Below are 12,461 nucleotides of genomic sequence, written 5' to 3'. Positions count from 1 at the left end.
AAACCACGAGATCATGACCTGAGCCCAAGTCGGAGGCTCAACCGACTGAGCCACCCAGGCGCCCCAGGAATCATTTTCTTTAAGCAGAGATTCTTATTCTTTTTTTCTTAATCTTTGGTAGTCTAGTGAAGCCTGTGTACTTAAATGCATAAAATAAAATACATTGAATTACAAAGGGAATCAATTATACTGAAATGTTTTAATATAGGAATATATATGTTCATTGACGCATGAAGTCATGAGTGTAACAACTACTATAATTTCAAAGTGGTGATTATAAATCATATTTTGAGATATCTGTAACATGCCTTGTGGTATGAAAATATCTATGATTTCTACTGGTGACAGTCAACAGGTCCTGCTAGTTCTTCTGTGGTTTGATGCCTATATTCACAATGGAAGGAAATGCTATATTGTAGTTAGCGGTAAATAAATAAAGGTGGAATCCCTTCCCCATCCAAGTTCATGGCCCTGTAGGCTAAGGACCCGCGGCTCAAGGGAGTCTAGATTTGTCATTTCCTCTGTCATGAGACAAAGTTAAAACACATCGCTCACCCAAATGCACTGGTTGCATGACAAATAGGGTGTCGCAGAGCTCTGCAAAGGCGCACACTTGGCCTCTAGTGTTCAGTAAGGTTCTCGCCAGTGCCTGCGCTCAAAAGGCATCCGATCTAGATGGTGGGAAAATGACAAATCAACAAGGACTCTGGGCTCTGGCCCAGCCTGGCTGGTAATCGCTGCATGGCTGTGGCAAAGCCTCGATTCTCCTTGGTCCCCACTTTCCAGATGAATGGATGGAACTTGTAGATCTTAGTTCCCCAAGAATCTGAGTTTCTGGAAAAGAGGAAAGTAATGTGGAATAAAGTATCATCAAGTGACAAGAGGTGAGGCGCAAATTGGCCCAATAAGTCACCAACCTTATGAGCCTATTTCTTCTCAACTTGCCCCTTGGTTCTTCTTTCTTTCATCTTATTTCTAATCATTAACCATACCATTGGACCAAGAACTATATCAGTGGTCTGATTCTCAAGTCTTTAAATTTTATTTATTTATTTATTTTTTAAGTTTCTTTATTTATTTTGGTGGGGAAAGGGGCAGAGAGAGAGAGGGAGAGAGAGAGAGAGAGAGAGAGAGAGAGAGAGAGAGAAAATCCCAAGCAGGCTCTGCATGGTCAATACAGAGCCCAACGTGAGGCTCTAACTCACCAACCATGAGAGCATGACCTGAGTCGAAATCAAGAGTCAGACGTTTAACCGACTGAGCCACCCAGACGCCCCTCAAGTCTTTCAAATGAAGAGGTTTGCACTTGGCTCAAAACACATGATTTGTGTGCACTGAGCTTTCTTTTCAGGTGGTTTTTGTACTCCACCCTCTAGCTCTAGTCGTGCAGTGCTAGGCTAGAAATGACATGACCAATGAACTCACTGGGGGAATCCTGGAACATGTAAATGTTCACTCGTTCAGATGGCAGGGTTTTACAGAAATACAGGATACAATTATCATTTAACAACATTCCTCATCCTCTATCCAATCCATGGCTGTGGGCCTCCAGTGGGAAGTGCCCTTTTCATGGATGAGAGGGAGCTAACCCTCCCCTCAGTGGCCATTCACTCCTGGCTATAGAAAAGTGAAATTCAGTTTGTTTCTAGGATCCATCCATCCATCCATCCATCCACCCATCCACCCATCCAGCACATACTTACTGAACACCTGCCAAGTGCCAACACTGTTCAAGTGCTTGAGCACACGACTGGATTGGTGATTTACACCCTATCCCCTGTCTAACAAGAATATGATGCTACTTACAATAAAAGCACAGAGGACAATTAAGATAAAGTCAGAGACATATCAGCAGTCAGAGTGGCAAGAGGAGATCATTCTTTCTAGCAGGAACCTGCAGTGAAACAGTCATTGTACTTGAGCATGGACGTATTTCTGACCTTCTTAGTAGCAAGGCAAAACCAAATAAAGAAACAAAACAAAAGAAAAATCAAGGTAGTATAAGGGCACCTGGCTGACTCAGTCGGTAGAGCATGTGACTCTTGATCTTGGGATTGCAAGTTCAAGCCCCTCATTGGGTGTAGAGATTACGTAAAATTCAAATCTTAAAAAAAAACCAAGGTGGAGTATATCATTCTGATAAACTGAAAGAACACAAGAAGGACATCCTTGAGGTATAAAGGGCATAGACTAAGAAAACAATCAATTATTTGAGCAGCGGTTTGGCAGAAAGTAGCAAAGTTGTGCTTGAGGTATCGTTACTATATCGGTTTTAAAGCTAAGAATATAGAACCAAATCACAATTCATTGAATGCATTTCAAATAGAGAGCCAAACGTGGTGGTTTCTGGTATTCCAAATTGATGCTGGCATAAGCTTAGAAAACTAGAGGTGTAGGTGTTCTGTATCCATCCCACTGTGTTTTTTTATCCTTGACTTTCAGAAATTTGATTCTAACTTCTGTAAACCTTCAGTCACACAAGCACTTGGCTAATATTTATTAGGAGTAAAGCCTTCTATTGTTAGATGGAAATGTGCTTTTTCTTTGACCTGAAGGATCTGTCTCCAGAGCCTGTCTAACCAAGGGGTGACTTTTGAAGTGATGCCCTCAGCACTGCAGACAGCATCACTCCAGAGTCATAAATCGGTACTGTTCATAGGGCATCACCCCAGGATCGGTCATATCAAGATTTAACAGAAGTGGAGGAAGATGTTTTCTCTTTGGTCTCCAGTGTCCTCCTAGTGTCCTGCCTAGCCTGGTGGCTTGGACTTTCCACGTAACAGGTTTGAGCCATGGTTGCTTCATGGTTGTTTCCTAGGACTCATTCAAGATTTTCAATGGGGGCAGTAACACCCTTACATCTTTAGAAATTTGTGGGGTGCTTCTGGTTGGCAGAGTGACAAAGAACTGTCTCACACTCCTATGCAAATGTTGACTATCTTACCAGACCATGTAATGGGGGAAAAAATTACAATTATCTGATAAAATTTAACTCTTTTATAAACACAGAGTATATCTTCAAGGTTTTTAATACGTTCTGAATTTTCCAGATTGCGAATTACAATATATTTCATATAATGAGTAAGCATTGAATTTCATAGTTTTAAAAACCACTGAATTAGAAGATCCAACAATTTCTAAGGTCACTTACAAATTAAATTGTATAATTCTCTTGTTCATGTTGCAACACATTATTGGGTTTGTAGGAGAATGGGGTAAGGGAAATTCAGAATTGGTTGGTGGTGGTGGTCGTTTTGTGTTTTGGTCTGGGAACTTTAGTTTGTGAATTTGCACATGTAATTTCAGGTCTGATTTCCAGGTTATAATTGAGAGCTCAGAGTTCTTCTTTCAAGATGCAAATTATTTGAATTATTTCAGCTGCATTTTTTTTCCCATCCTCTTGAAGAGAAGTTCTGGGGCTCTTTCTTTTTTTTTTTTTTTTTTTTTTTAATTTTTTTTTCAACGTTTTTTATTTATTTTTGGGACAGAGAGAGACAGAGCATGAACGGGGGAGGGGCAGAGAGAGAGGGAGACACAGAATCGGAAACAGGCTCCAGGCTCCGAGCCATCAGCCCAGAGCCTGACGCGGGGCTCGAACTCACGGACCGCGAGATCGTGACCTGGCTGAAGTCCGACGCTTAACCGACTGCGCCACCCAGGCGCCCCCTGGGGCTCTTTCTGCACTGGGATTTGAATTCTTAGTTTTGTATCAACTGCTAACTTGAAGATTCTACTCTGTGACCCATTTTGCAAATCATTCCACAATGATTCACTAAAACTGTTCTTAGCTCGTGCTCTATTTCTGCAAGACAAAGTGCCCCCAGAACCGTGGTAACAATTCATTTTTAATTTTTAAAGTTGCTTGTGGTTGTTTTTTAGCGAACTTCCCAGTCAGTAAGCAGCACAGGCCCATGGTAAACACCAAGAAAGCCAGAGAGAATCTCAACCACCTCCTGGCGTTAGCAGGGGGAGGTACACCTTTACAGATTCTAGTCCCCTGTAGTAGAAACCATGCTGGAATATGTTTCATAGTCTTTGAAACACGGATAAAACAAACCTACTTCTCTTGCGGATGTTTTGATTGATGCGATGTTTTGGAGCAGAACACGGAGGTAGTAAAAGAATTACATGAAATCTATCAAAATCAGTTTGCATGCTCCTTGCACTGTGCTACGTGTTACTGTCTAGGATGACAGAGTAAGAGAGGAGAGTAACATCTGTAACCCTCACAAGGTGTCTTCGTGGCAAAGTGGAGACCCACCGAGCCTGGGGGACGAGGAGGAGCTGGTCTGAGGCGTGGAGAGGGCATCTCTCAGGTGGGAACAGTGTATTTACCGACCCTGAGGCGGGAATGTGACATTCTTCCTCCAGCACGGGAGTCCAGCTTCTCCACAGCCTATAAACAAATTCCGGAGCACGAACATGGCCTTCCTGACATCCTGGGGTATTCCTACTTCTGCATCCTCACTCCCACTAAGTGCTCCACTGCTCCCATAGTGGACTCCTTCGAGACTATTCCCTCGAGCCCACTGGGCCCTTTTCCTTTTCTGTGCATTGATTGGCACCTACTCTTCCCTCCGTCGACCAAAATCTAAATTACTCAGAGACAGTGAGGGAACAGTCAGGAAAGCAGGCTTGGAGCCTGACTATGTGGGCGAGTAGCTCAGCTCTGCCTCTCACTAACTGCTGAGATGCTGGACAAGTTACATAAACCCACTGGGATTTAACTTCCTTGTCTATACAGAGAACGACCGTGCCTACTTCATAGAGTAGTTGTGAGGATTAACTGTGTTGCTACCTATCGAGCACTTAGATCACAGTGGCAAGCACATAATAAGCAGTTGATAAATGTTCGCTGTAATTACTAGCGGTAGTGACAGTATCACCATCATCATTTTTAATCTTTCAAGGTCCAGCTTAATTGCTACCCAATTTTCCTTATTTGCAGTCGAAGGTAATCACTCCTTCTTCATTATAACACCTTTCCACTTTGTATATTTCTCTATTGGGACACTGACTTCATGCTGGCTTGTAGTCAAGAATCCTTTCTAGTGGTGACATTGAGTTTTAGTGATCCCTCACCTCCCAGCAAGTAGTATTTGGCATGTGTTGAGAAACCCAGTAAATATTGTGTCACGCGGGTTTGCTTGCAAAGCAGGAAGCACAAATTCAAGTCGAGTAGGAAGTAAGGAGAGTCAGGTGGGCAAGCACCCAATTCTGAAAGCTTCAGCCTTCAGAAATGTGAAAAGCACAGGAGAATCGGAGTCATTTCAGAATTTGAGAAGCATACTAACAAGCGTTTTAACGATCTCATGCAGAAATTCACAGCCCCACAGCCGGAGAGATGAAATCTCCCAGATCCATTTTTCTGAGATGCTCCTTTTTCAATCACTCTCTCACCCACCTGACAGATTCTTAAATTGTATTTATTTTGTCCCAAGCAAAGAAGCCAGGCTCCATTTTCATCCATGGGATGCCCCAACCTCCTTTCTCCACTGCACGTTTGTAATTTTGCAACCGTGACTGCCTTGGCTTTACAGCACTCCCCGACCTGTCCGTTTGTATGTAACAATTAAAACATAAAACCAATACCGCAGCACCATTTTGAAGGAAAAATCTCCCACAGCCGCTTAGAGAAGCACTCTACCAAACTGTACCATCCCCACGTCAGTGGGGATACAGGGCGATCTGAGATCAAGCATAGCCACGTGCTCTCGGGCCAGTTGTTCAATCTCTGCCACACCCCCCTTCCTTCTCTGCCTCCTCTGTGACCTCCTCTGTGACCCTGCTTCACAGGGTGGATTTGGGGATGAAATAAATCACCCAGGTGGAGACCTAGAGCAACGGCTGGAACGAAGCAAGCAACGCTCAAACATTCCTCCCTGCAATCCGTCCCCGACGTAGGAAGCCCCCAAAGTAGGAGAAGAAGCCGTTTCTCAGGGACTGATAGGGACAGAGGCAGCGGGGTCCCCTCCTAAACGCAGCATGGTACTTCAATCCGTGTATTTCCATTTTGTCTGTATCCAGTCAGGCTGCATCCTGGTGCAACTCTGGCCTCCAGACAAACACAGCTGGGTTATGGTGTTTGGGGGCATGGGTTCAACAACATGGATTTCCAGGCCTTCTGTGTGCCAAGCATATGCCAGGTATTAAGGATGTACAATAAGGAAGACCCAAGTCCTGCATTCAAGAAGTTCACATTCCAGCCAGAAAATTTACTTGCAAGCAAATAAATTATAACACGGTGGGTTGAGTGTAAAGACGCCAGAATCTATCAACAGTAGCCAAGTTACGGAAAGAGTCCAAATGTCCATTGATGGATGAATGAATAAAGAAGATGTGGTGTATATTTACAATGGAATATTACTCAGCGATCAAAAAGAAGGAAATCTTGCCATTTGCAACAACACGGATGGAACTAGCGGGTATGATGCTAAGCGAAATAGAGAAAGAGAAATATCATACAATTCCACTCATATGTGCAATTTAAGAAACAAAACAGATGAACACAGGGGAAGGGAAGGAAAAATAAGATAAAAACAGACAGGGAGGCAAACTATAAGAGACTCTTTTTTTTGAAAGAGAGAGAGAATGGGGAAGGGGCAGAGAGAGAAGGGGACAGAGGATCTGCAAATGGGCTCTGCGCTGACAGCAACTAGCCCAGTGCGGGGTTTGAACTCACAAACCATGAGATCATGGCCTGAGCTGCAGTCGGACGCTTAACTGACTGAGCCACCCAGGTGCCCCATGAGAGAGACTCTTAAATACAGAGAACAAACTGAGAGGTGCTGGAGGGGTGCTGGGTGGGGAGCACCGGCTAAATGGTGATGAGCACTGGGCATTGTATATAAACGATGAATCACTAAATTCTACTCCTAAAGCCATTATTACACTACATGTTAACTAACTTGGCTTTAAATAAAATTTTAAAAATCAAATAAAAAAATGGAATTCTGGAAATGGTCCTTGAGTTAAAAAATAATAATAAAGTGCAAGAAGCTACAGAGAAGGAGAATGCTCGGAGGAAGGTGGGATTCTCCTTATGGAGGAAGCAGAGATGGCTGGGGGAGGGGGGACAACCCTGTGGGCCAAACATGTGGGGACAACCTTGCCGCGGGGACAAAACAGTCAATGGTGTGTTGAAATGCTGCCCGCTTTCCTTCCTCGGCCTCACAGCAAAGCTGGCCTGGCTTTTAGACCTGACAAGGGGGAAGCACGAGAATCACGGAACTGAGGCAAAAGAACGAGGAGGACAGGAAAGGAGACGTTCTTTGCTTGCCGGCAGGTGTCCCCGGTTCTTTCACCCGATCCCGTGTCATCTCTGAGCAGCTGGTCATCAGATCCTAGGCAGGAAAGCTCCCCCGCCCGACCGCGATGCAAGGGACGGGGACAGTGGAAATGCGGCCAACCGCAGGGGCGTGCGTGCGCGTGGCCGGACGGTCGGCGCTGCCGGGGTGTTCGAGGGCAACTACAGAATGTTCTCAAAGCCCGAAAGCCACAGCCGCGCAACGGCAGGTCGTTTCGGGGGGCCTCAGCCTCCGCCGCTCTGCTTCTACCACAGCTGTTTCCTGGAAGGGCCGCAGTCTGAGAACATGACCCCAGCCCTCTGCCTGGTACGTGGGGGGGGGGGGGGGGGAAATGAGCGTGGGAACGCTGACCCCCAAACTTCACCCGAAGTGCCGTCCCTTTTCGCTGGCGTATGGCACAGCCACAGAGGACACCGGGTCCACGTGAGGCAGGAGGTGGGCGAATAACAGCTCTTGGCTCCATGGTGCCGGCCCAAACGGGGCCGGGTCGTTTTTACAAAGGCCAGGTGACGCGCATGCGTGTCCACCAGAAAGCCCGACAGGGGAACGGAGGGGCGTGGCTACGGATCCTTCGCCTCCCTGGTCCCTTAACCAGACGTGCGTTTTCCGGGAAGCTGGCGAAGCTCACGCTTTGGCGTCCCTCCCTCGCGTGGCCCCGTCCGGGGCCCCGACCTCGTGTTGCATTCGTTCTCTTAAAAAAGTCCCCACAAGTTGTATGCACTTCAAGTCCTTACGGTAGGAAGTTGCGCATACATGGGCTTAACTCCAGAAGACGCAAAGCCCACCTGACATGGGAGAAAGGGAAATGAGCCTTTGTCCTGAAAGGTCGCGGCAGTTCACTGCTGATTCTACCGGTTCTTTCTCGTTCAGGTAGGTATCTTGCCACGAGAAAACCCCAAAAGTTGAGATCACGGTGCTAAGCGTATAACACGCAGTTGATAAACGTTAGTTTTAGAATCAAAGTTAAACACTGAAATAGAAACCCACAACTTCCAAGGCTTACACTTGACCTCTTCTCAAGGAAGAGTAAAGAAATGAGAATTAAAATTATTACCTTGTCACAGACACTGCTCATAATTGTTGTTATACTTTTTGTTGGACCAAAAGCAACTGTTCATTTAGCACTTACTCGGGGCCAGTCTGACAAGGGCTCTGCATACATTACCTCTACCTTCATTACAACACTATGAAGTAAGTACACCCATTTCACAGATGAGGAGTGTGAGGCTGGGAGCGATTAAGTAATTTACCTAAAATCACACTCCAATTTGGGTCTGTTGAACTTCAAAGCCTTATGCTTTATTTAGGCAGAAAAGTTCAGAAGCTAGAGTCTCCCGTTCAGCTAAGTCTTCAGTCTTAGCTGAATAATCTTTTTCTTACATCAATTCTAACTTCATAGTGGATCCTTAATACCTAACGCACATGTCTCCCTCATCATCTCTCCTCTTGCCAAGAAATGCATTTGGAGGTTAAGGCAGCTTACCCGAAAGAAGTTAAAATTAGACGCAGCTAACTGACTTTCTTTTTTTATTTTAAAAGTATATTTGTGTTCTATCTCCAAACTAGAGATTATGGGTGATGGAAACAATCTGAATCTATGAATCCACAGCAAGGCAATAATAAACTGTATGTACACTAATTTACAAGCCACAGAAGAAGTCCAACGTATGCAATAACCACAGTACGAAAACAATATAAATACAATCAAAACAAGCACCACCTTAAAAAAAATTCACACCATATAACTTTTAGATAGAGTTGTTTGGTTTGGTGTGGTTTTCAACTAACTCTCAAGTATTTCCTCCATTCCATTTAAATCATTATTACCCTACCGTTTAAGTGTATGCTATTCAATAAAATTAGAAGTCATCCTCTGGCTAATTTATCACTGTTTTTGTCTCCCACCTTCTCAGTGTCATTAATTCAGGAAAAGTTAACAATCACCATACTCTCTACCCACCTCGCTCTCAGCACAACCTCCCCACATGGCTGGATGTGGATACTCACCTACCTTGGCATCTGCTTCAAGAGAGGAGACAGGGGGGCCTGTTCTGGAGAGAAGGAAGTCAACTTTTCTTCACTTTGGAACAACTGACGCATTTCTCTTTCCTTCCTGTCGGGCCAGTGCTGAAGCGGGGCAGCCTCTGCGCCCGCCCAGACAGCTTCTGTGGTTGCCCCCACATCGCCAAGGACCTCAGGAGCGAGGCCACCCAAAGCCACACCCAGGGGCTCTTGTAGGCCAACAGTCCACGGTCTTCAGCTGGAGGACAGACGAAGCTGACGTTCCTGAAACTTTCACCCCTACCAGGGAAACCCCAAGACAGACTAGAAGCTTCAAATATTCAAACGTTTTCACATTTGCAAGGGGTTTCACATTGACCTCAAGTGTAAATGCCTGATCACATTGTGAAGAATGGTTACAAACGCAAGAATAACAAGACTGGCATAAGCTTCGGAGGGGGGAGGGTGCACCGCGGGGCTGGGGGGGATTTCACTGAGGTATCCCATTCAAATACAATACGATAAAATCACAAGCAGGGGGAACACACCCCTATCAAGAAACTACAACGGCACCCTGGAAGCCCCTTTGTCTGCCCTTCCAGTTACTACCTTCTCCCCAAAGATAACTATTTTCCTGATCTCTAACACCACTGAGTCGCTTTCCTGTTTTTGCACTTTGTGTCAATGAACGTATATAATATGTTCTGCGTCTGGCTTCTTTTGTTCAGCATGCTTGAGGCTCAACCGTACTATTGCAGGTGTTGGAGAAAACAGACCTCCGTGCTCTGGAGACAAAATGTAATGCCAAGACAGAGTTCGGGATGGAGAGGAACCACAGCTTTAGTGCTGTGTGGGCCCGGGAGGCTGCTGCAGGCTGAGGCTTTCAAGAACCTGCAAGCCCGCCTGGAGGAAGAGTGGGGAGGGTGTAGGGAAATCCTATTCCACAGGAATAGGATACTTTCTGCCAGCCTCTTCAGTCACGTTTTCAGGGTGGTGCCGGGTTCCTGAAACAAAAGGCTGACGAGGCAGGAGGTGAGGTTTTGCCAAAGAGAGGAAAAAGGTGACTTTAAAATCAAGCTTCTCTGAAGCATTAGTGCAGCCATTTTGATTTTTTGTTCAACTTTATGCTTTTAAGGGGTTTCACATGTGGTTATAGTTTACTCATTCTCGTTGTGGCATTATATCCTATGAATACATACCAAGCTTATCTATAGCACCAGCGATGGCCATTTGTGCAATCTGTCGTTTGGGCTGGTCTGAACAGTGCTGTTACGAACATTCTGGTATAGTGTCTGGGCGAATTCTTGTCCGTGTTTCTGTTGGCTATGTGCCAGATATGGAACGTTCAACACTAGTAGCTGCTGCCAGTCTTTCAAAGTGGTTATGCTAATTTGCACACCTATCAGAACCATGTTCCCCCAACACTTATTATTTGCCTTTCTTATTTTATCCATGCTGGTCAGTGTGTGTTGGAATCACATTCTGGTTTTGATTTTCATTCCCCTGATATTTAAGGTAGCTGAGCAATTTGAACATTATTTTTTCGGTTTATTCATCATTTAGCTAGCTACTTTGATGCAGGGCCTGCTCAAGTCTTTTGCCTATTTTACGATTGGGTTATCTGTCTTTCTGTGGTTGATTTATAGAAGTTCTTTATATATTCAGGATATGAGTCCTTTGTCAGGTATTTACATTACATATATCTTCTCCCACTCTGTGGACTTGTTTTTCCATTCCCTTAGTGGGCTCTTTTGAGGGTCTCAGACTCACCTTTGGGGATGAAGTAGTGTGAACTCTAACTGAATGATCAGGCAAGTCAGATGATCCCTGAAAATAAGGTGCACTGTGTGGCCTTGGGAGTCACTAGATACCTCTGAACACTACTGGGCCTCAGTTTCCTCAACTGTAAATGAGGTTCACTTTGATCATCCCTCCGGCTCCTCAGTTCTGAAATCTCATTCTTCTGCGGCCTGAGGATGATGACCTGAGATGGTACATTCCATCAGGGGAGGAGCAGGGCTGGGAGGGTGGGTGGTAACGGGCTGTGAAGGATAGTGGGCTGCGACAAGAGGCAAGAGTGAATTAAGAGGGCAAGCTCTGGGGTGAGACAGACAGATCAGAGTGACCTTGAGCAAACCATCTGGCCTTCCAGAGCCATTTCCTGGTGAAGGCCACAGGCTTCCCTCTTCGTTTTACAGTTCATTCTGTTTATTCACAGATATTTATTATGTATTTGTTATATCAGGCCCTGCCATAGTGACTGTGGTTGAGGACCGCTGGCCTAAGAAGATCTTTAGTAAATAATAACTGTTATCTGTTTAATAGTAATTTTACTATTTGTAGCATAAGACACTAAGTGAATCCATTTAGGAATATTTGGAAGAAAATGTTTTTGGAATGAGGGTACCCTATGATATTTATTTCCAAAGTAGGTGTATTACTTAGCTAGGGGCTGCTGTAACAAATACTTGTGTGGCTTAAACAACAGAAATTCATCTTCTCATAATTCTGGAGTCTAGAAGTTTAAGATCAAGGTTTTGGTAGGATTGGTTTTTTTCTGGAAGCCTCTATCCTTGGCCTGTAGTTGGCCGTCTTGTCTTTGTGTCTTCACAAGAGCTCTCTGTGCCTGTCTGTGTCCTAATTTCTTCTTCTCTTTAATGTTTTTTATTTATTTTTGAGAGAGAGAGTGAGAGAGCAAGAAAGAGTGCTCAAGTTGGGGAGGGGCACAGAGACAGGGGACAGAAGATCCACAGCAGGCTCTGCACTGACAGCAGGGATGGAACTCACAAACAGTGAGATCGTGACCTGAGCCAAAGTCAGACACTCAACCGACTGAGCCACCCAGGCACCCCTAATCTCTTCTTCTTAAAAGGACACAGTCATATTGAATTAAGGCCCACCCATATGACCTCATTTTAACTTGACTACTTATTTAAGGACCCCATCTCCAAATATACCTTATTTCCAAATACAGAATGTCACATTCTGAGGTACTGGGGGATTAGGGCTTCAACATATGATTTTGAGGAAGGACACTTCAGACCATAACAGCAGGATATAGTAAGAAAATACTAGAACTTCTATTTATATTTAATTTTTAAAGCTAAAACTTAGACTGGATGGATGTTTAATGAATGGATTCACCATTGAATA

The 12,461-nt window shown here is 44.7% G+C and overlaps 1 protein-coding gene and 1 long non-coding RNA gene across 7 annotated transcripts in view; one reads left to right on the top strand and one right to left on the bottom strand.

Annotated features, from left to right (window-relative positions):
* SYTL3 (synaptotagmin like 3) overlaps nt 1-12,461 on the bottom strand; it is a 96,742-nt gene that overhangs the window by 82,856 nt on the left and 1,425 nt on the right. For 4 of the 6 annotated variants that reach the window (XM_042987442.1, XM_042987438.1, XM_042987439.1 and 1 more), the window contains exon 2: nt 556-834. The exons of 1 other annotated variant lie outside the window; for it this stretch is intronic. The gene's annotated coding sequence lies outside the window, so the exon portion shown is untranslated. Of the gene's footprint in view, nt 1-555; nt 835-7,671; nt 7,741-12,461 lie in introns of those variants that run through there. One more of the 6 variants, XM_042987440.1, reaches the window with a different exon arrangement.
* Nucleotides 7,266-10,010, top strand: LOC122238800. Its single transcript, XR_006217982.1, has 2 exons — nt 7,266-7,613; nt 9,221-10,010. It is a non-coding gene; the product is annotated as an uncharacterized LOC122238800 (long non-coding RNA).

The sequence above is a fragment of the Panthera tigris genome, chromosome B2, assembly GCF_018350195.1.
Source record: "Panthera tigris isolate Pti1 chromosome B2, P.tigris_Pti1_mat1.1, whole genome shotgun sequence".
Classification (NCBI taxonomy): Eukaryota; Metazoa; Chordata; class Mammalia; order Carnivora; family Felidae; genus Panthera; species Panthera tigris.
Note: the sequence above shows the minus strand (reverse complement) of the source record. Positions and strands in the feature narration are given on the sequence as shown.